Genomic DNA, 19548 nt, shown 5'->3' with positions numbered 1-19548 from the left:
AAATATAATACGATACTAGGAGCTTTATGACGAACTTTGAAGACTTCAAAATTAATGTGGCCTCAGTGAATGATTTAGTTACTTATACTTATATATTTATCACTTCTACACGATACAAAATAACCTTAATGGTGTTAATAATTGTCGATTATTCTTGGTTAATAAACAAAGTAGCCACTAATTAAAATAAAACACTGAAAACACAATATTATATTATTAATTAGGTACCTACTTATTCCAAATAAATTTAAAACGATTACGACCGCTTACCTAATAATAAATTTATTTATCACTTTTATTTGATCAATTTTAAGAATATCACTGTAAGTAAATTTGTCATTATGAAGTAATGTCAAATAAATATTATAAGTAGCTGCATATATAATAATATAATATTGTGTTTTATTAAGTATTATTAATATCAACCTAATTTAAATCTAAAAAAACACCAGAAATTAGTATAATTTTGTAACGTAACCGTGACTATTTTTTCAAGTATTTTTTGAATTTTTCGTAGTTAAGCATGCATTCGAGCAAAAAATAACAAACATTGTATTATATTTGTCGGTTTTTGTTTATATCTATTAGGCAACTATTTGTATCATTTAAAAAAATTATCTAATCCTACACTTAGGTATAATCTCCTAGAGCGGTTTCGTCCTTAAGAGTGAGAATAAAGTTTTTCACAAAAAACTACAATTTAATACATTTTACTAATAACATAGCAGGTAGACAGGTACGCATTAAAAAAATCTTCTAAAGTACCTATATATTATATATTATGAAGAACATGTTGATTATTTAAAATAATACTTATATTAATTATTGCAGTTTTCAAACTGACTCGCAGAGATTACACATGCGTGGATTTACTGTTGGCAGTACTTATTGTCGTGACGACTATGACAGTAAAATTCAAATAAGTATAAAACACTTCATACATAGATCAAATAAATCGGAAGCTTCTGAGTATTCACACGATAGTTGTACCTAATTTGCGTGACATATTGTGAGTATGCCAGGTAAAAATACACGCAACAACAACAAACGCACCTTGCTGATACTTTAAAAATGAGATTGTTGCGACATTCAGTATTTTTGTGTGAAAACAGTTATTGTCGCGATAATTTAATTTACGCGTTATTTGTGGCAGTAAATCCATGCATGTGTACGAGTGATATTTGGATCACCGTTTTTGATATATTTAGTCAATTAGCAAAAAAATTGTTGATTTTTTTTTTGAAAATAGTACAAAAATAGAATAAGTATCATAGGTAAGATAACAATACTATGAAGTAAGTATAATATTTTGTTATTTATTAAGACGGTACTTCAGTGAAACGGCAAATAATTTGCAACTATAGGTGCGACGAAATTTCGGACTGGCTGGCAATCGGAGAGCGAAAATAGAGCTGTGAACACGTCAATTTGTTTTGTGATGGCGACGGGGGAATTAATTTTTAAATCGTGTAAAGATGACTAAAAACGCTACCCATTTACTTGAAAAAGAAAACATGTTAATGAATATATTATTATTATTAGCACTAGAACGATAAACATAACGTTAAATAGACGCATGTTGTCTTTTTATGACAAATTATGTTTTGTTCTGCACGCTTCATTTGCACAATTTTCGCGTCGCGTAGTCACGATCATTTTAGACCGTGCCCCAGCTGAAGTATAGCCTTAAGAACATCATGTCTTTCCACCAAGAAATAACGGTGAACATAATACAATAGTACCTACCTAGTTATAAGCTTTTTGTATGTATGAGTAGTTTCGTTATCCACAATAATACATACATACTAGTATAAATACATTATAAGTAAACTTTTACTGTGTAGGATCTGTTGGCAGGACACGTGATGTTTTCAAAATGTAGGTAGTTCGTTTCACACTGAAACAGGCTAATCGTTAAATCAACCCCCGTTATAATTTGTTAGGATCTAAAGGTAAATAGTCGTAGGTATTTACTTAGTCTCTTCCCGTTATCTCTACCCTAAAATATTGACCCATTCGGTAGGGAGCGTACTACCCGCATATATTATATGTCCTTGAACTCATCTGACCTCATAAAGGCTGTGTTGGGACATTACACGTAATGCCTTAGTGCTTATTAAATTAAATATCTTATATAATTAAATATTTAATATGGTAGGAGGGGTTTCCAACTGGTTTTTTTATCAGCAACACATTTATGATCAGTAACGAAAATAATCGAAACTTCCTTGTTCTGGATACATAATATCTATCAGTTCTATCAATTTTAACTAACTTTGGGAATTCAATATTTACATCTTGCAATTTCTTTTTAATATTGATTTAGGTAAGTATTTTTCTTTTGCTATTTTCGTTTATTGAAAAATTTTCTTATAAGGATATTTTTATAAAATTTAGTTTTATGAATTTCTTATCTATATAAAAAAGAGTAATTTAAGTAAAAAGTATTTAATAAATAAAAGTAATTTCTTTTATTTTGTTAACTGTCAATTCATGGTGGAACTGCATTGTATTGTTGTTTTTATTTAATAAAACGATTTTTTTTTATAGTACTTATTCCACTTTAATTAATATATTAGGACCGGTTTCGTCCGCCTCAGTGGGACATGTTCAACAATGAGTGGAAAAAAATTGCATTTTATTAAATAAAAACAACAAATAAAAGTAATAAAAGATTCATAATATTAATAATATAATATTATCGACGGCTCTCGTGGTGCAGTGCGTAAGGCGCTTGCCTTCCACCTGCGAGTTCTGGGTTCGATTCCCGGCCAGAACACAGTATTTATGTATTTTTCTCAAAGCCTGAGTGTTTGTGATTGTTCAAAATTACTAACAACCACCTTGTACGAAAAAGCAAGGACATGGCTATTAATAATTCTAAAAATAAATAAATATAATATTATCAATTATAAGAAGAAATTATAGAAAACAAGGTTCTATTGAATGGTATTCGAACTCACATTTTTGACGTTTCTTCATTATTTTCGGCTGTCGATTCGCATTTTGAACCATTTATAAATTATTACTAATAACTACGCTATCTGAAGTAATTTAAATATCACCAAAAGAAAGTCGTACAATTTAGTTGTTAATCAGGGTAAATAACAACACTACTAATAAGTATAATTTTAGATGGTGTCCTGTTATAAACAGATTTTATTTTTGACGTTCTTGTGCCTATGTTATATAGAAAATATTTCTCAAGATCATGACAGGTTTCGTTCACTTTATTTAAATACAGATTTTAGAATATTGAATATTTTAGAATATTGTAATTAATTAGTTTTCATGTCTTTAATAAATAAAAATAGTATTAATCATATTTGTATATCAATTATAAATTTCCTATCGACATATCGGTCTTGATCTTAATCACATTGTATGGAACACTTAGTACCTACATAATAATAATTATATAAGTATGTATTGTGTTTTATCATAATATTTGGAAACAGATTTGTTTGCTTTAATTGAACACTCCAAACAGATAAGAGTAAAAAAATCTTTTACAAGTGTTTCATACTTACAAATTTACAGATATACCTAAGTTATTAATTGAATATACCTACTATACAGAATACATTCATAATACCTATAATAAGTAGATATAACTACCGGTCGTATGAAATGAATACCATGTAGGTATAATTGAATCTTATGCAAGGTATTTATAAGGATCATAATATTAAAGTATGTGGAATAAATACCATAGACTGTCAAGTTAATTAATATATACACGTATCTACACATTAATGCCGGTTATTATTTATCTGTTGCATTAGGGTGCCCGAGAAGTATCCCTGGGCGTCACAGGTGACGTTACGTGACGTCACGTGTCACTCCCTCTCACCATACTACATACCCCCCCGCAAAGCTCAAATCAATCGAACAAGTCCAGTCAGTTTCCAAAAATAAATCTCATGAGAAGTTCCATTCGTTCCAACACAATCAACAAACTTTCTTGCACGTTGTACATAGGTATACGCCAGTCAATTCATCAGGGATGGAGTAATTAATTATATTATATAAATCAGAGCTTTTTTGGAAATGAAATTATGTTACTTTCATATTCTCCGGAGCTTTGATTTTTACGTAATTTCTTTTTTACATAATAAGGCAATGGTTATACATTTGAAATAATTTCTTTCTATTATACGATACATTTATTTTCAATTACAATGTGATCGCCGCAATTCCAGATATAATCTGACATTTCGGAATTTTTATTTCTAATCCTGATCATGTTCTATAATTAATTGAAAGATTCAAATTTCATTGTTATAAATGTTACATGTTCCTACCTGCGTCAATCCTGTGTAAATTATCAAATACTTATCTTCTCATTAGACATTATTTAATGCAAGTTAAGTTAACTTAAATATGTATCTTTAAGCTCAATTAATAAGGGTAATATTGCAGCAACAGAATGAAAAAGTCTTACCACCATTGACAGTACGTCAATAGTATTTTTTACGATGTTCCCTCGATTTACATTTTTATATAAATTTCATTAAGTGACTGTATAATGTATAATTAACTATTTCTTTTATTCAACGAATAATTCACAAGATTTTAAGAATGTATCATTCTAATTATTGAACATACATAATTTTGAAAACACTTTCTGAGAGAATATATTATAACCAATAGAAAAAATCTTTTTTGATGATGATTTGATGAAAGGGTTTATGATGAGTAGGTATTAAAATTGACCAATAGTTAAAATTTGTCGCAATTAGTATGTCACTGCGTAGCATAGTGGTAATGCACGGATGGGGCGTAAGCCCGGAAGATGCAGGGTTCGATTCCCCGCCGGGGTGGCTTACTTTTTTCAACAAAAGATTTTTCTATTGGTTATAATATTCTCTCAGAAAGTGTTTTTCAAAATTATGTATGTTCAATATAATTAGACTGTGTAATGGTTATAATGTTTATCTGTGATGTATACGTACATAGCAACAGGTGAATTTAAATAGCTCGCCAGGTGTTAACGATGTAGCGAATCCGAAAGCTCGCCACGCGATGGAGCTTTGGCTACGACACTGTACCAAAGATCGGAGCCAAACGCGACAAAGTTCCTCGTTCTGAATCATAATAGTCGTTTTAGTATACGCTTCTCGTTTCGAACATTTCTTAATTGGGGCCAACGCAATAGAGCATTTACGTCATACTCGCCAAAACAACGTGGCTATTTTAGACATCGGAATCCAATGTAGTTCCAGAAGTATTCCAGGGTATGAAATGAGCGAAATAACACCAAAAGCTGACTTAAATATAAACGTATAACATTATAAGTATTAATAAAGTGTCATATTTTCGATAATTATTATCTATGTCTATTTCACGATAGTGATTTATAAAATAATTACCGAATAATAAAGAAATATTTATAAATTTATGTAATCATCAGGCTAGATAACAACAATAATTTTAATATACCTGACATGCCGACAATTCCTCAGAACTTAACTAAATTATTATTTAGTTGATCTATAGGCCTTTATATCTATCTTTTAGACGTTTGCTACCTCTTAGATACCGCTGATTAACTAAACTTATGCAACGATTCTTTCATTTCAACCTTCTATATATTTTAATATTTTCTTGATCTAATTAAACCCTTTTTTTGTCTTTACACAATGTGTTGAGAATGTAGTTTTATATATCGCTGAGCTTTTCATATTTCACATGGTTTTATCCAACTGAATAAACTCTTAAAAAATGACGTCACATTGTTCATAAATTTGAAAAGTGTTTAAATAGTGTAAGCCTACGTAATATTATATTCTAGCTAGAAAGCTTTACCTTCACAAATAAGAATTAGGTAGGTATTAGGATTATAATGTCAATTTTGTTATCTTGAAATAATATAGTTAAGTATTTATTTATACATTCAGTATTTGTAATTGTATTGTAGAACTGAAATAGCACAGATAATTAAAAGCTCTCAGTGATAATGACTCAATATTTAGTAATTTTTTGAAGTTTTCTTTGACTTGTCGAAATAGTTAAGAAAAAAAACTTAAATAAGTAATACATAAAAGGCAATTACCACAAAAAGCGTGAATTGGTTTATTATTTAGTACATAAACATTCGACTTATTTAAATAATTATTTGGAAAGTAAGTATACTTAAACGTTACTGTTTGAATTATTGATATAAATTATTATGATAAGCGATGTAGGTACCTGCTTTGTGTATAAAATATTGAACAGTTTTATATAGAAAAATAATATTTATTTTAATGTAGATAAGTTTTATAATATTATGTATATTGTATCCTGAATTTATTAAGTTAATTTCCGCTAAAGTTATTAAGCGTGTAAAATAATACTGTAGGTCTGGTACAGAGGTATCGTCAGTGATATGTATATACCTGTATAATATGCAGTTATTGTGTTTATAATATATATAGACACATATATATTTTCGCATAATATAGATCACCATCTAATTATACCCGAAAATTCAACAGAAGCTCTCATGCTTGGCTACGTGGGCACCTTTAAAATAATAATAAAAAAACGAATGAAAAGCGGTAGAAATACGTCTCGCTGAATATATAGAAACAAAGTGATTTGTTTCCGAAATATGCGAGAAAAACAAACACATCGAGTAATAATTCTTTAGGCGGGCACTGTATGTAATTCTCACGTGATGTCTCTTTATATTTAGCGTGTGATGATTTAACCTGAGCATTTTCGTTTCGTCAGTGGTGGATATTATTGTTCTTACGTGATCCTAATAATAGACAAAACTTGTTGCGTTCGACCAACGCGCGAAAGGGCGGGCTATTATTGGACTGTTTACTCAAGAAATGGTGAAAACAAGAAAAAAAACTTTTCTTTTTGATTAATAATATCGAAACGGCGAAGCCTTTGAAATATTAAAGCTTTGACAATTACTTTTAATTGTAAAAGCTTTGCAATACAACGTCTTACGTGTTATTTGTGCAAAGAAAAGTTTCACTAACAATAAAAAAATTATTACTTAAGTTTTTCCACAGAAATTTATATAATTTATTTCTTATATTATAATATATGGCGCCTGAATTATTTATACCTAGGTTATTTTCAAATATCAGTCCACATTTAAATACGTTTTTGTGTTTCACGTGTAAACATACATATTTTTTTTCTAGATGCTTTTATGGATACCTCGCATTTAGGTACCTACTATCGAGGTTTCTTTCAGGGCTTGGCACGTAAACTATTCTACTTGATGCTAGTCAAATGAAAATTGTGCCGGCTGAGAAATATGCCTTATTGAAAACTATTCTTCTACCCGCATCGGGTATTGCTAATTTTAATTCGGCCTTATACTTACCTACTTACGTTTAAATTTGAGGAATATGCCTATTTTCATTCGATGAAAAGTCCTCTATAATAAATTAATAAATATTAGCAAATTCAATTTGTGCATAATATTGGCATTTAATAATGTTATTTCACTCATTAAGTAGTATTTTTTTTGTATCATTTGAGCCAAATTTAAAAGATAAAAATCATTACATATTACTATGTAAAGTAACATGTATAATAATTATGTACCTACTTACGTGACCAAATGTAGAGTTGTCGGTGAAAATTGTTTCTTTATCTCACATAATATAAAATAGTTCATTACAGAAGTCTTAAAGAATTAAAATTTAATTATGAAGACAAACATCAATTTTATATGACACAAATTTTTTTTTAGGTCTTCATTCCAATATAGGGCTTATTGTTATAATTTGAAAATGGAATAGTTACTATGGAAAAATATAAACATATATTATGATCACGTTATGTGCTGTCACTTCCTGTCACAGAAAGCTGCCGCTACGGGAAAAAAATGTGTAATGTCATTTTCCTTGGTATTTAAATGTTATCAGACTGATATTCCCACCCCGTAGCACATTGTGAACCTTTAAATGAACATTGTCTGTTAGTAAAATCTGTCGAAATCACCAGAACAACAATGAGGTCACCTCACACGTACCGCGCTACATGCCTACACATTTTAGATATCTATTTTATATAAGCGTGTTATCTATTATCTATGAACCGCACGTTGCATTCTGCTCAAAATATTATCTATGGATGCAATATCGCTACAATGTAATCTTAACATGGACTTAATATCGAGTAATTTTAACAAACGCACACGTAGAAAATGTTAAAATTAATTGAAATTAGCATGAATAATGAATACTAATACATCAGAGTTGGCACTCTCTATCATTGAATTTACAGAGATGGTGATAGTTCAAAATATTCTGCGGAACGACTAAACCACGTACTAAACTTGTCGCCGTGACAGCATGTGACAGTACGCAGCGTGCATCATAATGTATTTGAACCTTTACGTTCAAACCAACCATATATGATTGAATTATAAATAAATTGATAATACGAGTACCTAATTCATAATTTGTTTGTTGTATTTTTTTTATTGTTGACCCCTGACTTGATAGGTGGGTAATGGAGGTCTTACCTACATTATTGTATTGATTTATTATATAAGCTAGAGTTAAGAGTGTTCGTTGTCAGTGTATGTTTGCCTGTGGTGAGTTTACACAGCGCCTGAAGATGCCAAAAGGTGAAACCCGGGTCGCAAAAAACGACTCAAATGGAATAGTACAAAACTTAAATCCATTAGAATTTAAGAGTGCCGGACGAAATCCCGAATGCTGAATCCCGAATGGCCGAAATCACGAATGGCCGAAATCCCGAAATCCCGAAGACCGAAATCCCGAATGCTGAAATCCCGAAATTCAAACATCAATAATTGCACAATTTTTGCAAGAGACATAAAACCATTTTTTAGTAGAACAAATGGGTTTTTGTCTCTCCTGCAAAAAATTGCGCAATCTTGACACTTCCAAAAATGTGGTTTTGTCTCTATTGTAAAAATTGCGCAATTCAATATTGCGCAATTATCGATGTTTGTATTTTTTTATTTTTCAGGATTTCGACCTTTGGGATTCCGGCCATTCGGGATTTCGGTATTCGGGATTTAGGCTTTCGGGATTTCGGCCATTCGGGATTTCGGCTTTCGGGATTTAGGCTTTCGGGATTTCGGCCATTCGGGATTTCAGCATTCGGGATTTCAGCATTCGGGATTCCGGCCTTCGGGATTTCGGCCCAAGCCCAGATTTTAAATTGATAATAATATGTACTTATACTTATTCAGTTTCCATATATTATTATACAGAGAATTGTGTACTTTTTGCTTTTGTAATATATGACTCCGTTACGTAAATTTATTTTTTCTCCAAAGAGACTCCACAATTCGAAAGAAGTTATAAAAGTCGTAATACAATATTTTTAATAAATCGTTCACAAGAAAGCAATGTTCCCAACACAAGAACTTTTTTGTAAAGGATTGGGAATATTACATAATACAGAATCTAAAAATATTAATAAAATAAGTAATTATGTAAGCTATTACATAAAAAATTGTTACCAAATTAACGATAAATTAATCTTAAAAGTGTATATAAAGATTGTTGTGTAACGTGGCATAAATTTTTTTGAAAGAGAATTTACTGTTTTATTTAAAAAGTTTTCCCGCGTAATCATAGGTAGGTGCTGAAAAATCTCGTTTGAAAGTTGTTTCATAATAATAATTATTGAATAATCACTTTTTTTCAAAGTGTATTATTTAATATTAATTTTGGATTGGTTACATGTTCATTTATTTTATATTATTTTAACAACACGAATAATAAAGCTATAAATAGTTAACCAATATGAGTTTCAGCTTGCAGAAAATAAAAGTGTAAATGGGTTTGATATAAATACATCTATTATTATATTACGACATTTTAATTAGTTATTATGGCAACATCTTAACTTAGCTAGGTAATAAAATAATTATATAACTTAGCAGGAGATATTATTTAATAAATCCTAGATAAGGTGATTTAAAAAAATCACATGAGCTTTTATTTTTTTAACTTCCAAAATATTGTCATTTGACAATGATGGAAACATTATGGTAATAAACATCCGTGATACATAATTACTTAATTACAGTATTGGAGTTTAAACAAGTTGCTAGAAGTGACAAATAATTACAAAAAAAAGAAAGTTGGGACTACTTTTTACGTCGCCACATACATATGTATCAGTGGCGAAGGGTGGAGGTAGGCTCTTTAGATTCAACATAAATAGTGCACGTATACCTCAGTCATACGTATTTGTTTTCATTGAACTAAGACTACAATTTTACAGATGGTGATGGTTAGTTTTTAAAATTCAATTAAACCCTGCGAAACCAATAGATAATAGTCAAAAATGTTCATCTTAAATGACGTCATTAAATCATACATAATTTTGGATATATTATAGTTAGAATAATATCTTTATCTATTATGGTTTGGTTTAGGCATGACTTAATGAATTCAAATGAACCAACAATGCGTGTAATAATATGTATTCTCAATCCAACGAAAACAAATGAATATGAATGAAAAAGTGTGCACAAATTTGTCGTATCGCTCAAAGTATATCAAAGCTATTATGATTTGATGTAGTGAGGGTGTAAATGATTTAAAAAAAACTAACCAGCATCATCTGTAAATAATTGTAGTTTTAGTTCAATAAAAACAAATACGTATGACTAACAAAGTTTAATGTGCACTATTTATGTCCGATCTCAACAGCCTACCTCCACCCTTCTCTATGTATGTATGTAGTACATATATAATATGTATACCTACGTGAAATAAGATTCAAAGTCGTAACTAGGTACTTTTTATAAAATGATTGGATAATAATTATTTTAATCACAACACCAGAGTTGTATGTGATGGTCGATGGACATTGTATATAAAACGTCATCATTATTTTCATAACAACCGTATATCATTTGAATGCATTCGCTTGACTTGACGCGAAAACAAAAATGATGTTATTTTTTACGTAGGTATTCAGTATTAAATTTATTTACTCGTAAGGCCTGTGCTCACATATGTCTCGGAAACCTGAACATAAACTCTACGAAACAATTAAACCGTGAAAATGTAAAAAAAATGAAGATTATCCGCTGAACAAAATATTTGAAGAAAAAGAGCTCTAAAGTATATACAAATATTGCAACGCAGTTCTGGCTATGTACGAGTACCATGCCCCGATGATATTAGCACGCGATGTAAATGGAAGCTCTGCCATTTTTGGCAGTATTGACTTATGTTTAACAAATTGTTATCTTATAAATCGGAAGCATTCGTTGTTATTTCAAGATGCCGAACTAACCTGCTATTGGTAATGCCAATTGGGAGGGCAATAACTGTGTTCAATAGAATCGCTTCGGATATTGATATAATATTACACTTACCTACTTAAGAGTTTGTAGTAGACTTGTTTAACAAGTTGTTAAAATAGGGTGTAGGTACATAGATCACCCGGTGTGTCTCCATGTAATTTTTTACTTATATAATAACTCCGTTTTTTATATATTGTTAAAAGTTAATGTTCTTTATTTTCATGTCATGTGTGAACTCTTTGAATTTGTGATGTTCACTATATACAAAATAAACTTAAATATAAAGTTTGTAACTAGAAAGGCTGTAGATACACGGCGTTACAGTCTACGCACGTCGACTGCAATGTTGTGTGTCTGCGCCCTAAGGAGCGTGTTGATGTTGAGTAATCCAGTATAAAGGTAGGCCAAACATTCGCTGAGTAGCAATGATTGCCGTATAATTTTGAAATCGAAATTGGAAAGCGGCTGCTATCAAAATGGACCGAAGGAAAGACTTGTTGGAGGAAACCAAGACACATATCCATTGCGGTCCTGGTGATAAAGTATTACGTACGTATTTTACCGACATACCATTATTATAGCGTTTGCAAGACAGTAATTATTAATTAACTACCAAGTAGTAATACACGAAAACAAACAGACCAGTGTGTCGTTCGACTTAGGACACAATTATAAATTACGACAAATTGAATTGGCAGTTGTGGTACATCTCTTAACTGGGTTAACGATAATTGGTTAACTTGTTGAGGAATTGCTGTCGCAAAGCGGTAGTTACGGAGAGAATGTGGGATATTTTGAAGTGCAATACGCTTCTTCTTAAACCAGAAAACTTCACGTGTAAATCGAATACGTTGATAAAAATTATCAATTGAACTAGCGTTTATTTGTAAAAACTCCATTATTATGGTTTTGAAAGAAAGTTATTTTTATTACTTCTTCTTTAACCGAGTCATTTACGTTAATAGTATCTTTAAAACGGTTGACAATAACTGAAGATCTGACAAACTTGTCGCTAATACCTGACGGTTATGATAGGACGATGGGTTTATTGCCCGAAATAGGCTCTCGTGGTGCAGTGCGTAAGGCACTGGCCTTCTATCCGGGAGCTCTGGGTTCGATCCCGGTGAGGTCAAAGAATATTTACATAATCTAATATGTAAATTCCTCAAGCTTGGGAGTTTACCCACTGTTATTTGACTTCACAGCATATTGTGGTGTTTAACAAAGAAATAAATAAAAAAATAACCCAATTAAAGTAAAATTAGCAAAAATAAAGTTTCAAAAGCCTTTATATTTTTTTTTAGTTTCGTGACTATTTTAAACTCAATAATTAAGGAATATTTATTCTTAATTAATCAAAATTAGTTAATTGATTTATAGAGATTTTTTTTAGCCATTTAATTTTTTTCCAATTCTTTGATTTTATCTCTAACATCTAAGCTTTTTAAGGTTTCTTTTTAAAAAAAAGTCCACACAGAGTCAATCTATACTTTTAAAGATTTTCTTTTTTTTAATTCAGTATTTTAGTGTTATATTACAATATTATTTATTAAGTAAGTTTATTATAGTAATAAATATGCTAATTAGAAAGGTGCTTTTTGAAACTTCAAATAGGTAACTTTTTTTCGATTTAATTCGGTAGCAAAGTATGCAATAAAAATAAAATCATTGCGGTAGCGAATAATTTATGTCATATTTAAACGTATGGTAGTTTTAGAAAGTTGTAATAAAATTAAATGAAACGATGTAATTGCTCTTCATAATCACTTTAGCCGAGTAATTAAATATAACTTTCAATTAGGATTAAGTATCGTCAAACGATGGCACCGGGCTTATAAAACATATTTACGAGTAAGCATGAAAAAAGTTTCGAAACAGCTTTAGTATAGGTATACTTTGAACTGCTAAGTGTTTACTTAGTCATATGACCCTATGAATAATCGTGCGTATATAAATAAGTAGCTTGATATGTTGGTTACTTATACGGTTTTCCAATTGGTTAAAAATCACATTTTGATTTTTTTAAAATGAAAAAAAAATACCCTTTTAAAGAATTTAATCAAATATTAATAAAATACGATGAACTAATTTATCGCCCGCAGGTTTATAATGCCGTGGGTTCAGGGTATCTTATCCTAGAGACCTCTAGAAAATTCACATATTGCCTTTTTAATGTGTGTTTGAATCTAGAATATGGACTTTATATTTTGAGCCAGAGGTTAACACCGATATTTCACAAACACAAAAATACTTCCTTCAATTAGGATCAAACATGGTAAAATATAAATACTTAGGTATGTTTATATTATATCTACAAAAATAACACACATTTTATATAGGTATACTTATATATATATATAATATATATTATATTTGTATGTTTAAATTTTTAAAGTTTATTATTTCACTAAAAAAAAATTTAAAAAAATATAATTTAGTGGTCTTAAGCCGGGTACTCATTAGCAAACCGTAACTGCAATCGTTCCAGATACTGTAACCAACTCTAGATGCGAAATAATTACTTATTAGTCTCGCAAACTAATTATTTGGCATTTATACTGATTGCTCAGATTACTGTATCTGCATTGGTCATAATTACGGCTCGCTAATGAGTACCCAGCATTAGATTTTGATTATTTAAAATAAAAGTTACTATTAAAATGTACCTACCTATTTAATTGCAGGTTCTGCTAAAAGCGTTACCCTTATTTCACACTATACGGTTTTAACCGTACGGAAAAAAATCGAACGGTAAAAATCCGAATCGGCAACAAGTTCACGCTCTTTTCACACTTAACGGTTTATGCACGGGTTTTCCCATCACAAGCTCAGTTTGTGGATGAGTATTGTCGATTTAAAACCGTATAATGTGAAAGAAGCGTTACCCCCCGCTTTCTTTAAGATAATCAATCGCCTTAAATCTTTCTATATTCACTGACTAGGTATATTTTATTATTTATTTTTTTAGAATTAATAATAACCATGTCCTCGCTTTTTTGTACTAGGTCAGTGGTTGGCAAACCGCGGCTCGCGAGCCACATGCGGCTCTTTGGCCCCTTGAGTGTGGCTCTGCCACAAATGCTCTCTGTCCTATTTGTCATGGCTACAAAGCAGTGACGTCCCTCGTCAAAATACCGCCCCTAGGCAGTGCCAAAAAGCCGCCACATTTTTTTTTATACAGTAGGTACTTTATCATCCATTCATGACTCCAATATCCAAGAAATGTATTGTATGGATACAATATTACTAACAATATAGGATCTTGCACTGAATCTAAGTTAAATGCCATTTCTGCTTCAATAGACAATATTGCGTGTCTACGGTTTCAGATAGGTACATTTAAAAATACACTTGACAACTTCCAAAACTCGCGAGTGGCTGGCAAACATATTTGGATACATTTTAAATTAGGTATGCACTTGTCATTGCTGTTCACCAAGAACGTGATGTCCAAGAATAACGGAAGTAAACTAGATATCGTGAACCCGACAAAAAATCCTGCTAAAATTTTCATAGTACTCGTACCTAATTAATACATTATGTTTCCAACCAGTGAGCTGAATTTTTTATTGAATTTTTCTATTTATTATAAACCGCTCAATCTGCCTACCCCCACGGGATGTCACTGCTACAAAGAAGAAGCAAAGAAAAATGGATGACGAAAACCGTGAATTTAAAGTTGAACGGACCGAGACTTTTGCGTTTATACAAAACTTAAATAGCCTACCGACCTGTATTATTTATCGGAAAAAATTGGCGCATAACATGAAGTCAACTTTAGAGGGACACTTTACAACTAAACACGCGTCATTTAGCACTAAATATCCTGTCGGTGATGCAAGGAAGAAAGCAGTCAAATCAAGTTCTATATTTAATTAATGAATACAAGCTACCAACAATGTTAATATTGCATGTTTTGTGGTAAATACAGAGATTTATAAGAGAGAAAATCAAGAGTAAATTGAGAAGTCATAATATTGAAGAGAACCTAGAATCGTGCTTAAAATTAAAACATCAACATACAAACCTGACTTACCGAAACTTGCCAAGGAGATGCAAGGCCATAATTCACATTGAGTGTTTGTCAGTCATTGTCATGATTTAATTCTATGGATAGGTACCTTACTTACAATTAAATTTTTATCAATAAATAAGATCATTATTAAGTATGATGTCAAGTTTTATTCAGTGTACCTATAGTTTAATTAAGACTTAAATCATTAACTAAAGTTTATTAATTTAATAAACAGTGTACAAACATTATACGAGTATCATTTCAGTTTAAGAAATTTGGCTCTCAAAAGAAATCTCGATCGTTGTACTGTTGATATTTGGCTCTTTTGACTAATGAGTTTGTCGGCCACTGTCTAGGCAGTTGTTAGTAATTTTTATCAATCACAAACACCCAGGTTTTATGAACAACACATAAATATTGTATCCTCGCCGGGATCGAACCCAGAATTCTCGGGTGGAAGGCCAGCGCCCTACGCATTGCACCACATTAGCCACATATATTTGATTATTACAAACAAGTTCTAAATATATAATCTATATTACTTATGTTACCAAACTTTTTGTTTACAACTACTCGTAATTTAGTTTGCGGGGAGAGTGCAACAAGTGACGGTCGTTAAATGTTTTTGGATTTCCTTGTTCTAGTTGACATATTAACAAACAGCAGGCGTGTTAATCCTATTTTCATAAGGCTTTAAATATAATTAATGTCTAGTGAACGACATGATCTGCTGAAACACGAGTGTAAATGAGCTTTCGCACTTAGACTCTCGAGAATTTGTGAAGTGAAGTGTTAGGCAGTTGAAACTACTGAAAAGTAATTCTAGGTTTCTGATTCATGCTTTTATAACGCGGTCATTAGAAATATCGGTGTGAAATGAAGTCATAACTGAGTATTCTGTCTAAAAAGAGAAAAGAAATTAGTAAGTATTAGAAAATAATAAATAAGCTCAATATGTGAAATAAACAACAATACATAATATTTATAAACGGTTTTGGTTAATAAATTTTATACAGAAACATAGAAGTCGAACAACCAACCTTTTTAATGAAAAGCTCTAATTTTTGAACATATCTCGTATTTTTCTTTCGCACACAATACCTATTACATAATGATTAATTATTGTTATCTACCTAACTGACTAATTAATTAAACTAACCATTAAGTAGGTATGGTTCTATTTTACCACGTTTTTCTTAGCTCGTATTCTTGTTTGTCCGGTGGTTGTTTATCCAGTACAAATCTTGCAATCGATTTTTTACTAACGACTAGCTAGACATTTGAAACTTTTAGAATGAATCAAATGATTTTAGCCATATTTAAGCAGAATTGAATTCATTTTCCGTTAATTCTGTTTTGTATGGAAAGTTATTTCAGAAAAATCCGTAAAAAGTAAAAGACTATTATTGGTTGCTAAAGAGGTAGTCCTAGCAACTAAATTATTAATATATACGTGCGTTACTATGTAAATCAAAATGAAAGGTCAAAAAGACATTTCAATATTCTATATTTGCTTGTTTGTTTTTTATTTACTTCATATCAAGTACAAGTTTGAGCATATTGAGCATAATAATTCAACAGAAAATTTAAAAACGTTGTGTATAAAAATTCTTTTTATCGTGTTAATTTAGGTATTAAACTTATTCCAATAATCCTTAGTGTGGGTAATAAAAATATATATATTTTTTTAATTTATCGACTAATGACATACACATAAATAATATAATCCAAGGAGCGAAAGATTCTTGAGAGTAATGGATATCGTTGTCAAACTATGGATCGAAAGTAGATGATAGTACCTAAGTATATTAAGAACATGTATTTTTTTTTAAATTTTTTTAAGGCTTTGATTGTTTCAAAATAATAATTTTCCTCATTATTCTAAAATTAAGAATACATTAAAAGAAATTACTTTTCGATAGTTCTGCATTTTGATGTGAGTATTGGCTTTTGTTAAAGATATTGTCACAAAGATATATTATTACGTTGAAAAAGCGAGACATGTATTTAAAACCCGTTTGCTGTGGTTTAAATTGCATTTTAATGTGGTGATTAAATATTAATTAAAAGGTCCGCAGCGAATGGGTTTTAAAACTGTGTGTTTTCTCAATTACTTATCCGCGTGTGCATCGAATTTGTTTGTTTACGTGACATATTATTTTGTTTATATACCTCCCTATCTGAAAATAATATATCCTATAAAATGAATATTTTATGTTACTAAGTAGGTTAGATTTCCCTACTTACTTGTAATGGGAAAAAACTCATTTTAATTCTGTCCGAAATAATCGGTTCAAAAAATCTAAAGTGTCAGATTTGAAGATATAAAAAACAATTATCGAAATTTGCTGGCACAAACACGCGCTTCCGAAAACGAAATTAGTCCGTTAATATTTTTAAAAGCTCATTATTCCGCTGATGTGATATCAACACTTTACAAAAAGCTTGCGGATCGCGAAAACATTTCCTCTATTTCAAAAGCTACATTGTATTCGAAATGCTTTTGATGAAGGTGCCAAGTCGAGGGGGGAATCTAAACATAGTTAGTCGGCCAGTGTTGGCTTGAAGCTTTGCAAATGTTAAAAGCTTGCATGGTTAAAGCTCGCACAAAACAATTTTTGACGTAGATTATATAGCGTTGCTGCTATTTTGCATGTTCTTCAATAATTTTGAAATATATAAAGTTAAAATAAAAAAGACATCATTTCTGATGCAATAAGGTATCATATCACCCAAAAAGTACGTCACAAAAAAATGCCTTAATACTTTGGACGCTGAAGACGCACCTGACGCTTACAATGACCAGGCGGCCGATCGATGTAATTTACGTGCATTTTAAAGGTGGTGATTAAAAAAACTATTATCTAGTCAGCAGTGAATGAGTTAAGCATGTATAAGTACCTACAGTACGTGGTTTTGCCTCGCAGATATATTTGTAACAGATATCAATATTAATTTGTCAGGTCATCATCACTAAGATAAATACACCTTACACCAGTGTAATAAGTTTTAATTACATAAGTTGTAAATAAAAATAATAAATAATAAGAGTAAATAATAAAAAATAATAGAACCTATAATATTATAAAAATTATATACATAAAATAGGCCGCTCTTTCGTTTAGACCACAATGATTTGAGTTACCCCATCTCCATCCGCTATGTATATGCAGACGCGACTTTTGCACGGCCAACTTCCATGATGCAATAAACGTGTCAGAATGAAAAGATTTTAGTGCCACGCTTCCTTATCCCGAAACGAAGCTGCATGGAACTTATACAGCAACCATGCACCGTGGTGCTAAAAAAAAGAGTTTTAGAAAATAAAAAAGAATCTTGACTTACTCTGCCGTCATTTATATTTAATGACACGAAGTATCCTCAGCTGTACCCGTGTACTGAAACTCTGCCGAAACAGGAGTTCAAAATGATGAATCTAAGGAGGGATCGGAATTATTCCGTCCTCCATATGACGCAGAAAAAATTTCAAATATCTCAAAGTTTGCCTCGGTTGATATCAAGTCGGCGTGGCCAATCGGGCCCGTGTGTGGACGGGCTCTGGCAAACAGGTCCGCTCCGTCTGATCCCATCAGCGGGCAGTCTCAGAGGACGTGTTTAGCGTCTTGATGGTTGTGCGCAATGTCTCAATACTGTAATGGCATAGAATATTATTTTTTTGCATTATACAAATTCAACTATACTTCTTACAAACTTCTCTGGAAACGCTCAATTATTAGTGTTTTAATACAAAAAAAAATATAAATATATCCATATAAGTATATTTCAAACTATTTGATTTTTATATATTTTGAATTTACAAATGATAGTACCTAATATCGTTTATTAAATAAAAATTATTCGAAAAAATATTTACTAATAAATAAAGAAAATAATATGTCTTATTATATAATGGTACCTGTTAATGTATTCTAAACGGGTAGGAAATCCATTAATCTCATAATAATATACTATCTACATTATTTGCGTTATATATATTTTGTGGTCTCACAGAAGCTTCTATATTGTATACATAAATATTAGTTACCCACATTAAATATTTACTATTTGATCAGGTAAATCAATAGGCAAACATTGTATAGCTTAATAAGGTAAGCAATATCAACAAACTTCGGTACCTAACCGAGTTCTCAGAAAAATAAATATACCTACTTATGTTACCTAATGCTTATTTTTACTATTTTATAAGTTGATTTTTAAATACATTTTACGTTATCTTCTATAGAATATTATTTGTTTATATTTTTTATAGTATTGTGAA

The sequence above is a fragment of the Rhyacophila brunnea genome, unplaced genomic scaffold (genome assembly GCF_057557595.1).
Source record: "Rhyacophila brunnea isolate RB1 unplaced genomic scaffold, BYU_Rbru_1.0 scaffold_14, whole genome shotgun sequence".
Classification (NCBI taxonomy): domain Eukaryota; kingdom Metazoa; phylum Arthropoda; class Insecta; order Trichoptera; family Rhyacophilidae; genus Rhyacophila; species Rhyacophila brunnea.
The sequence above is the reverse complement of the archived record's forward strand: the minus strand, read 5'-3'. Positions refer to the sequence as shown.